This window comes from Phyllostomus hastatus, unplaced genomic scaffold (assembly GCF_019186645.2).
Source record: "Phyllostomus hastatus isolate PE091 unplaced genomic scaffold, TTU_PhHast_1.1 phas_contig_150, whole genome shotgun sequence".
In the NCBI taxonomy this organism is placed as follows: domain Eukaryota; kingdom Metazoa; phylum Chordata; class Mammalia; order Chiroptera; family Phyllostomidae; genus Phyllostomus; species Phyllostomus hastatus.
The window spans coordinates 23419434-23430046 of record NW_025333611.1 but is presented as its reverse complement, the minus strand read 5'-3'; positions in this window follow the sequence as shown (position 1 = coordinate 23430046).

Sequence of the window (10613 nt, the reverse complement as noted above, 5' to 3'; positions counted from 1 at the left end):
TTCAGTAAGGACTGGTTACTCAATCAGTCAGCAAATGTCTTGTTATTCTTACTGAAAACTATGACCTAATAAGCATTTACTAAGAGCCAGAGATTTTTGCACGCATTACCTTACTTTGTCCTCACAATAACCCTACACTGAAAGTCTTATTGACCCTGATTTACAGAATGGAAAGTGAGACCTGGAGCAGTTTTGCCCATTCATCTACTGTAGTGTAGCTAAGGGAGTAACAGGGCAGGGATTCAAACTCATTCTCTGTGACTCCAAAACCCATGACCAACCCACCGGTTTTCAAACTGTGTCCCATGGAATCCTACAAAAGAGGAAGCTGTAGGTCCTAGACTCTGGGCCTTCAGCCCCTGTGTTAACCACAGCAGTTCCATTTGATATCAGTATTATATAGGGAGTTTATTGCATGTCAATTATACTTCAATAAAAATCTTTCTTTGTAAAAGACAAAAAAAAAAGATTCATTTGCAAGCACTGCGCTACACCCCACTGCCTATTATAGACAGCACCTAGGAAATGCCGACACTGTGAGACAGTCCCTGGGATGAATGTCAGAGAAGCATGACACATGGGGCTTGAGAATGACAGTCCTGCAGTCTGGTTTAGGAAACAGCCCTAACACACATGAAATAGCTGAGGAAGCAAAGTGTCCCCCGCCGACTCCCAGAATAGCTATTCTGGGAAGAAAGCTGTCCCTGAGGGGACAAGGATGGAAGAAGAAGGCTTGTAAAGGCAAGGGCCCTTGGCTTGGGTCTTGAAGGATGGGTTGGATGTGAAGAGCTGGGTGAGGGGCTTAAGCTTTTCACCCCGTCTTTGCTAATGACATCATCATCTACTTCATTGCCCCCGCTGACTTCTCTCCTACTCCTGCAGTGCTTCCTAGGAATCCTACCACCACTGCCTTCTCTCATCCGCCCCAGCGCCCTGGCCGAGGTCAAGCCCTCACCACTTACTTCTGTTCCCAGTTGCAGCAGTCTTCCAGTGACTGTCCTACCCATCCACACGTCTGTTCTCCACCTGGGTACCAGAGCGGTGCTCCCAAACGCAAGTCTGGGAATGTCAGTCTCCTGCAGAGAAAGTCCTAACCCTGCCTTTCAGCAGGCAAGGCTCCTCAAAACCAAACCCCACCTCCCTTTCCGACCTCATCCTCTTTGCTCTTGCAGGTGCCGCACAGACCTGGAGTGCCAGGCACACCGATGAGCTCACCTGTTTCTCAAAAACACCAGTTTCTGTCTCTCATCCAGCACTCCGTTTCCAGTTGAAATGTCCAACTCCTCCTCCCCCTTGAAGTCACAGCTCAAATAGCACTGTCTCCGGGAAGCCTTCCTACCTGCCCCAGGGAGAAAGTCGTGGAACTTTGTCCCTCCCACCCTGAAATGCTTGCTGTTTTCTTTACCTCTCCCATGGCCCCCGCCACTAAACTGGGAGCGCCTTAGAGTCAGAAGCTGCCTTGACCAATTCTCTGTTCTCCGTGTTTATCAAAGTGCCTGGTACACAGTAGAACTCAGGTAAGAATCGTTGAAAGAACGACTCCCAGGTGAGAGAAATCACATAAATAAAACTTTTGGAAGAGGAGGTAAGCCTATTTTGTGGACAACAGTGAAGAGATAGAATCAGAAAGTTGTTAAGAAAAATATGTACATTTCTACTAAGGAGGGGTTTCACAGTGATAAGCCCCCCACCGCCATGTAATCAACATAAGAAATACAGCATGTTAACCACACACACACACACACACACACACACACACACACACACAGAAACAGCATCTGTTTCAAAAGAAAGCTATGCTTATCATAACATCAAAAGACACATTCTCCTAGGTTCCCTAGGATGCAGGGCTTGCCTCAAGAAGAGTTTACAGAGGGTAGAACTTGGATCCCTCAGCGCTTACAACAGCCAGCTGGACCCAGGCTTCCCGGCAGTCACCTCCGACCACATCAGCCTTGTTCATTTGCTCCAGTGCACAGGACAAGTATCATTATTTTCAGTGTATGCTGCACCATGGAAGACACTGGGAAGCCCTAAAGAGGAGAATATTTCCTTCTATTCAGACTAGGAAGCAGGTATGAATAAATGACCAACAGCATATCTTAACCTGGAAGGATCAGTGAGCTGACTTCCACAGCTACTTGTCAAATAGGCATTTTCCATCGCCCAAGGGACGAACACCATTAACGACAGTAGCCTCTCAGAAGAGGGGACTCCAACCAGAGCCCATGCACTGATGCGTGTACACAGTCACACCTCTGCTGCCTTGAACATGGTTAAGTTAAAATTAAGTTTGAGATATCAACATAATTGAATGAAATGGGATCCTGTCTGTGGAAAAAGAAGCATTTAATTAGGTGAAGAAATCAGAAGCTGCAAACGAATTTTCTAAGTAACATTTGTTCTGTACTTTTTTAGGGCTTGTTCTATATTCACAACAGATTCTGAGCAAACCGGATCAAAATCCTGAGAAGTTTTGGAAGAATCAGGCTTACTGGATAGTTTCTAGATGTTAGTGTTTTCAGAATAGTGATAACTCAAACATTTCCAAAAGGAGAATAAAACTGAAAAATTGAAAGTGATTTTGGTAGTGCTACGAAAAGCCTTAAAAATGTTCAGATCCTTAAACCTTACTAAGAAAATAACTGCATAAATCAGAAAAAATAATGGCAAACATTAACATTGATTGTCAGTGGGTGAAAGGTTCTGAATGATTTTTTTCTTTCCCAGTTTCATTAAATTATAATTATCTATGATAAGCTTATCTAACTTGGATAATCAGGGGAAAAATAAATGAAAAATCCATTCCTTTCAACCAAATAATTTCTCTTAAGGAGATTTTTTTTCAATTCTAAGAGTTCAATTAAGGAAAAAAATTAATTCAAATTAGGCAGCACCAAACCAGGAGTGGTTAGCTAGGCGTGCTCTGCCAGCAGGAGCATGGGGAGAGACTTCCACAGAGAAAGCCGGGAAGCAAAGTAAGGACATGACTAATTGGCTACAGTTTAAAGCCTAGTTGGCTGCTCGTGGTTGGCTGTCCTTAGTATTTTGATTTTTGTAACCATGAGGCACCTATAGGCCTAGACTTGGGTTTGCCACAATAACAACGTTTAGATTTTGGGAGATCACCATGGCCTAAAAGAGCTGCATCAATGTAATGGCCTCCTTGTTTAATAAACTTAATCATCCACCTTTTGATCATCTCATATGTGAGAGATGGACCCAAATTTTTCGTACTAGTGCCCTTCTCCATCATCATCAGAGTTCAGGTGTTCTTTTCTCTTTGGGAAGCTCAGAGGGCATGATGTCAGGTCCATGGAAAAATTGTTTTTGCTGTTCAACTCATTATTTAACTTGTTGCTGTTTCTCCAAGTACAGTGAGACCCTCTAATGTACTGCTGATGGCTGCAAAATAGAAACTGCACTGAAGACCTCTGGGAGATCGCGGCATACCTGGGAGACTACAGTGATAACTATCGGGAGGATGGTGCCAAGAGACTTAAGGGTACTCCTTAGCCAGGGCCCCCCATGAACCAGGCCAGTTGGTATCAAATAAATCAAAGAATGTGCCTGACAACACATCAATCTGTTTAGCCAAGTGGTTTGTTTGTTCATTTTTGTATTTGCTACAATACCAGAAGCACTGGTCCAAGCACAGCACACAGAATTTGCTATGGCACACACTACTCCTTGTTCAGCCAACCAGCAATCTGAAGCAACTCTCTAATCAATCACTGCGGTAGTAGGAAAATCAAGGGACCTCTGTTGCACAGCTAGGGCCTAGTAGAGTCAGTGACAGTTGCCAGGGTTAAGGAACACTGTCTTCTCACACATTAACAGAGAGAAAAGCAAATAACAAAAAAGCAAAAGAAATGAAGTTTGAATATTGGAAACAAAGGTCTTAATCCATGGTCTTCAGAGAGCTGTCCACCTTGAGATGCCCTCTCCTGGGAAGGACACTCTCCAGTCAAGTTTTAAGTTAGGTCTCCAGCTGGCGTGTAGTTCCAAGAGTCGGGAGGAGCCCCTTTGAACTGGGGGATGGGACACAAGAAGTCTGGCCATCATCTGGATAGTAAGGAGGACCTGATATGGTCCCTTTCCAAGAAGGTTCAAGGCAGTCTTCATTCTTAGTGAATCCAAATCAGAAGGTGGGAGAAAATTGGAAACGTTAGTATGGAGAGTTGTAGCCACATGTTTGAGGAAACCAGGATTCAGGACCCAGTTCGATTTACAGACATAAAACAAAACCCAAAGACGATGAACAGGACTAGAATCTGATATCCACAAGATTGTGGTATAGTTGCCTATGAAACAGTTTTTTTCTCACAATCACCCCCATTTCTATCAAGGATAATCACAGGAAAACTAAATTTGTTTGCAAAATAAGTCTAGTCTCATTAAGCTTGGCTGATTATTTACATACATGCAGCAAGAATAGTGATTGACAATACAGGAGTCTCTGAAATCTGTTTTGCTGGAACTTTTCATAAGGAATCTTAGGTTAGACTTCTAAAAGCCTCTCCAGACTAGGAAACCAAGCCAAGAATTCAACCTAAGACTTCTCCAGGAATACAGATTTGGGTGAATTCCTCTCTTCTTGAGGGTATCCTGAGGTTCCTGGATCTGCCTTCTTTACTGATCTGAAGCTACCAAGACTCTTACAGGCAAGGGGTCAGCTGGTTTATCAAAGGGGCTTTTACCAACTCCATTAGTCAACCTTCATTTCTTAAAACTGTCCTGTCCTGTCATAGTTGATTTTATGGATATCCCCAAATATGACATGCCAGTCAAAGCTTTGGTAATATAACCTGTGTTGTCAACTGCGTCCTATTACAAGGAGAACAAAGTCTTATTGACTCATGCAGTCCACCACATTGTCATGAAAATAAAAATATCCAATATGTTTCTGAATTCTGGAGGGGTCAGTTAGGGAGAAAATGTAAAGGTTTCAATTCTGTTTATAAAGGTATACTTTTAAAAATTACTATAAATTATAGACAGCTTCAATATGGGAAAAAATTCAGGAATTAGCAATGATTCAAAAAAAGTTGTAAAAAGTGTGCAATCATCTCATCCGTTCATTGAATCCCATATTATTTCTTCTTACTCTGCTTGAAACTAGTTTCTCCAACAGTTCTGAAAATTCTCACCCAGTTCACTTTTTTTGATCTTGAAGGCATCAGAAACCTATTTTCTAGAGTATTTGTTGGAGTCCTTCCTATGGATCTCCCTGAAGATGAGACGCCTTTGCAAAAGCATCAGAATAAAATAACAGCCTATAAATGACCAAAAAAACCCTTTTCTTTCCATAAAAAATGGCCATAGTTAAAATATTTGATGACAATTCATTTATAAGGAAATGAAGTTATTTCTGTGGTGTAAATTAATTTAGGATGATAATTGAACAATGAGAGCATTGACAAATTTCTAGAAATGTAAGAAATTTTTTAGATGATCTATATTAGCAGCATACCCACATATCTATAACCTAAGGTTTATCATCACCTATTACTTGGCAATGCTTCCCACATTTTAACATACCAAACAAACCTAATCATTTTAACATCTCCTTTTTACAAGGAGAGAAACACATCCTTTGAGATTTTCCACGAGCTCCCTTAAAATTCTCAAATTTCCTTTGAGGTCAAAAAGGCTACATTTAGAATTTGATTTGGGGAAGTTGTCAAAAATGTCAAAGGGTTTGAACATAAGTGACAAAAGTTTTTAAAGCAAATACAGAAGGTTACACAGTTGTGAGTAAAACTTAGCTCTTTTACTAGTGAGAAGACAGGGCTTTCTTAAGTTATCAAAGACATAATAAAGACAAAGTGAAGTACAGGAAATTACTTTAGTAAGACCCAGAAATCGTTGCTTTCCAAGCAGATTACCCAAAAGATTAAAAACAAAACCAAAAACTGTCACAGTCTCTCACCAAGATGAGAGCAATATTCCAAGAAAACGCTGTCCTTTTGACAGAGAGAAAGTCAAATTCTCATTTTGTAGCAGTATACTTTTGATACGAAAGCTCATTGTTAAAAAACTTAAATAAATCCATTCCTATTTAAGTCACCTTGACCGTGCATGAAATTCCTTTTTCAGTATTCATTTTCCAGAAACTTTCTACAAAGTTTTTTATAGCCATTCAAGTTTCATCCTACATTTTTCTCTCATTCTGGAATAACCCGTCTTTCCACTGGCTTACATTCTTCTTATACATAGCTCTTTCCAAGGAATTTTAATTACATATATGAATTGTAATTCTTAGCCCTAGAATCCTTTATTCCTAGTGCAAGTGAAGAAGTAAGCAGTGGGGAATGCCTATTACACTAGTATTTCAGGGATTGGCAAACTTGTAAATACATTTCATGATTTCTGGAATTATATTCTTCCTCATAGTAAAATTTTTAGTGCGGCACAAAACTCATTTACTAACAGACCTAAATATCTTTAGTTACTCTGTAAAAGGAAGCCAGAAGTAGATAAATCTATGTATAATAATTAATGTTTCAGTATTTTATCTTATTTGGAAATGATCTAGATATTCAATGACCATCCATTATTTAACTTACCTTAGTATAACTTTAAGCTTTCAAGTTACCAAAAAGATTTTGGAAACTATCTTTTTTCAAGGTTTTATTTATTTATTTTTAGAGAAGAAAAGGAAGGGAGAAAAAGTGCAAGAGAAACATCAATGTGTGGTTGCCTCTCATGTGTCCCCTACTGGGGACCTGGCCCACAACCCAGTTATGTGCCCTGACTGGGAATTCAACAAGCGACCCTTTGGTTTGCAGGCCAGGACTCAATCTACTGAGCCACACCAGCCAGGGCTGGATACTATTTTAAGTAGACACACCATAAAACATAATTATTGTTGAAAGTCCATTTATAAAATTTTACTTTCATCTATTTAATTTCTTTGTTCTTAAAAATTATGTTTAGATTACTCATGAAAATTCCATGAGACATTAAACAGCTAACCGTCATTTCAATTTATCCTTCTTGCTGACAAATTCAGTAACAGAGATAAGCTTATATGACTTTTAATAAAACTAGGTAGAATAAAAGTATTATATTTAATGCTATTAACTCTAAACAGATGCCTGTTTTAATTAAACTAACAAGCTTAAACTACCTTTTATTTACCAAAGATTTATCCTAGATCACATGAACTTGAAAAACATTTCAGTTAGCTTCTATATTTCTAAGAGTATATTTGATTTATGTATATTGCTTGTTTGTCTTTAAGCCAATTAAATAGAGCTCTTTACAAATTAATTTTGGCGATATCACCTGGAGGTAGGAAAATATCACATGTCTATAGCATACATACTTAGACGTGCATAAACATGCAGACAGGTGCGGAGATCTTACAGCTTTTGTTTTTAAATTTTAGCCAAGGGACAGGTATGATAATGCAAAACACTACTTTATAAAAGAACAGTTTAATCCAAAGTGTGTTTCTGGTGGATAGAATAAATCCAGATAGCTAAAGCTTTTAGTAACATTTGTGCAAAAGACTTTTAGGATTTTTTATTCTCCTAATTTCCAAATAGCTTCTTGTGATTTTTTTGCTTATCAGAATTATATCCCTGAAGTTTGCATTTCAAGAAATGGCTCTGTGTCCCTGGAGAAGAGCAGGTAGAATGGTTACATCTCAAAGACACAGAGAAAGGATGTAAGTTTCTCTAAAAAGGGCTCCTCCCACCCCTCAAATCCAGGTCTACAATGTTTGCTAGCCTTTTGAGGTGAAGAGAGGAGATTTGGGGATTGGTAAAAAGAATAGATGAGCTCTGGATTGTCTTTAAAGCCTAATTTCTGTTTTTGTAAAGACTTGATTTGTAAGATAACTATAGTTGTTTTTAATTCTTCAAAGAATTGGATTGCAGCCTGAATGACATCAAGAGCTACCCAGCCGTCCAACTACATTATCCTCAGTTTGCTTCCTTCTATCAGGGAGACCTTCAACTGAGATAGAAATCAAAAGGAGGCCAAATACACAACGAAGGAAGGAGACTAGACTGTAGGTGGTGAGCACACCATGCAATACACAGATGATATATTTTAGAGTTATACACTTGAGACATATCCTATGTTATTAACCATTGTCACCCCAATAAATTTAACTTAAAAAAAGATCCCTATCTTTTAGATTTAGACCTGTGCTTCTTTGGAATGTTTTAGTGAATCTCCCATAGTGGCTTCAGAGTGTTTTTCTTTCACTACAGGCACACAGTTTTATTTCAGTTTAGGGAAGAAGGTTTTAAAAGGAAATTCCTATCAGACTCTGCATATCAGCTTCCCATTTGGCCAACTTCTGCCAATAGAGCTACTTTTAAAAAAAAATCCTTTCGACTGTCTTGTCAGGTTTCACCGGGAGAAACAGTTAACATTCCTGGCAGTACTGAACAACCCTTTAGACACAAAAGTCATCCCCAAAAAGGGTGCGAAAGATACTGACTGCCCAAAGTCCAGAGTGACTCCCAAAGGTGACCCCCAAAAGAGAAATACTTAGACAATCCCCGAGAGCTGGCAATAGTCGGTAGGACCCTACCTGCAAATGGAGTGCAGCCCACATTTCTGTCCAGCCACATTTGGGGGGCCCCCAACCAGACAGATGCCAAGCAAAGCACTCAGGACACACAGTGAGACAAACAAGAAGGCAATCACTGTCTCTGGGAGAGAAAGGATTGATAACCAATGTTTTTTCCTGCTAATCTGAATTTGGAAGGGAAGGGACATGAAATTCCACTTTCCTCTCCCAATCAGGCATCCCAAGGATCTGGGCCAGCTGCCCTTGGTAAGAATTCTTAGCCTTCCCTGGCCTCTGCCAGCTTTCCCAGGATCCTGTCTGCAGGCTCAGGAGAGAGTGGGGTGTCCCAGCAGGTTTCACACTAGCCCCCAAGAGCTGAGGCCACACGCTGGGCCCAGTCCTGTTGAAGTTGGAAGCAGGCCAATCCTGGACACAGTCTGGTTTCTAAGCCGGATCCAGTCCGACTCTGGCCGTTTCCAAAAAGAAGTGCTCAAAGCTCATAACTCAAAAGCTGCGGAGCAGAACCCGGGACCCGAGAAGGCTCACTCGCAGCCTCCAGAAGCAGGGAGAAAACCCTGGGCTCAGGGGTTCACCAGGCACCTACTCCAGGTTGCGAGTTGCCCCTGGAGGTTGGTGGAGGTCTCCCTCAGTTCCCTCTGCTGACACCGGAACTGTTAAAAGACAGAGGCATATTAAAAATTTTAAGAGTTTATTTGCTCAAAAATTGATCAAATCAGGCAGTGGCAAACCAGAAGCAGGAGAACTCCCAAGGAAACAAGTTTAAATGGAGAAAGATATTTATATAGATAAATGTGTTCTCCATAACATTATTCATAATAGAAAAAAATTGAAAAATATCTTCAATGTTCAACAGTAGGAATTCTACAGTGTGAAAGATTATGTAGTCTTTTTAAAAAGACAAAGAGTTTGAAATAACATGCAAAATATTTCTGATACAAATTAAGTGGGGAAAGGAATAACACAACTTTTTTTTTGTCATGTGATTCAGAATTCTGTATGTAAAACTGTTCTGGAGAAAAAGACTCAAAGTAAATACATTAAAATGTTAACAGTGTTTCTAAGAAGGTGATTAGTGATTTTTATTTTTTCATACTGTTACATATTTTTCTAAATTTCCCATGAGCTAGTATTGATTTTAATATTAGAAAACACAGTATCTTTTTCAAATAAACTATATCTAACATTTAAAAATACAGATGAATTTATGCAATTTTCTGGAGAAAATTAAATCTTCAATGTTCTGCCATTTGTCCTTTGGTCGAATCCAAATAATAAAAAATCATATTTTATTGTTTAAAATGTATTTTTATACCATTTAAATACAAAAAGAAATGACGTTGACTTAAACCAAACTTAAGGTAGAATCATTGACTCGCCACTGTACCCACTTGCAGAAAATCTTGATGAGTTATTGAAAGTAGAGATGGCTTGTGTAACCAAATCAATCCATCTATAATCTCATTTGGGGCCTCATTCGTTTTCAAAAGCTCTCATGGACATCTAGCCAAGGGATTAAACACAGCGCCCCTGATGGTGAGACAAACTGACATTCTGCGTCACCTAATGTGAGGCCTTATTTACAGATGAGGTGTCCAAACCAGGGCATTCTTGCAATAACAGGCACTCCTTACAGTTATGCTGGGACAGCAGAACAAATAATCAGCCTTGCTGATGAGACCTTCTGGTCCAAAATGTTCAATATCCATCTAATCAAGACTTTAGACCTAACTTTTAGTTTCCAGGAAGCACAGGAGCTAGAAGAATGAACCAAATGACCCTAAGAGGAAACAGCCGGATAGACGGATGAAACTACCGTGGGAGACATCCTACAAGAGAGACAACTGGTCTCACCAAAAAGTCAGTATCCTGGAGGGAAATGCTGGGGTGAGAGGAATGTTTTAGACTTAAAGAGATATAACCAAATATAATATACAAACCTTGGTCAGTTCCTGGGGAAACCTGACTCTAGAGTTAGTATCAGCTGCAACCAAAGAATTGTTGTTAATTTTCTTAGGCAAAATAATGCCATGTGATTATGGGGTAGAATGTCCTTTCTGTGGGG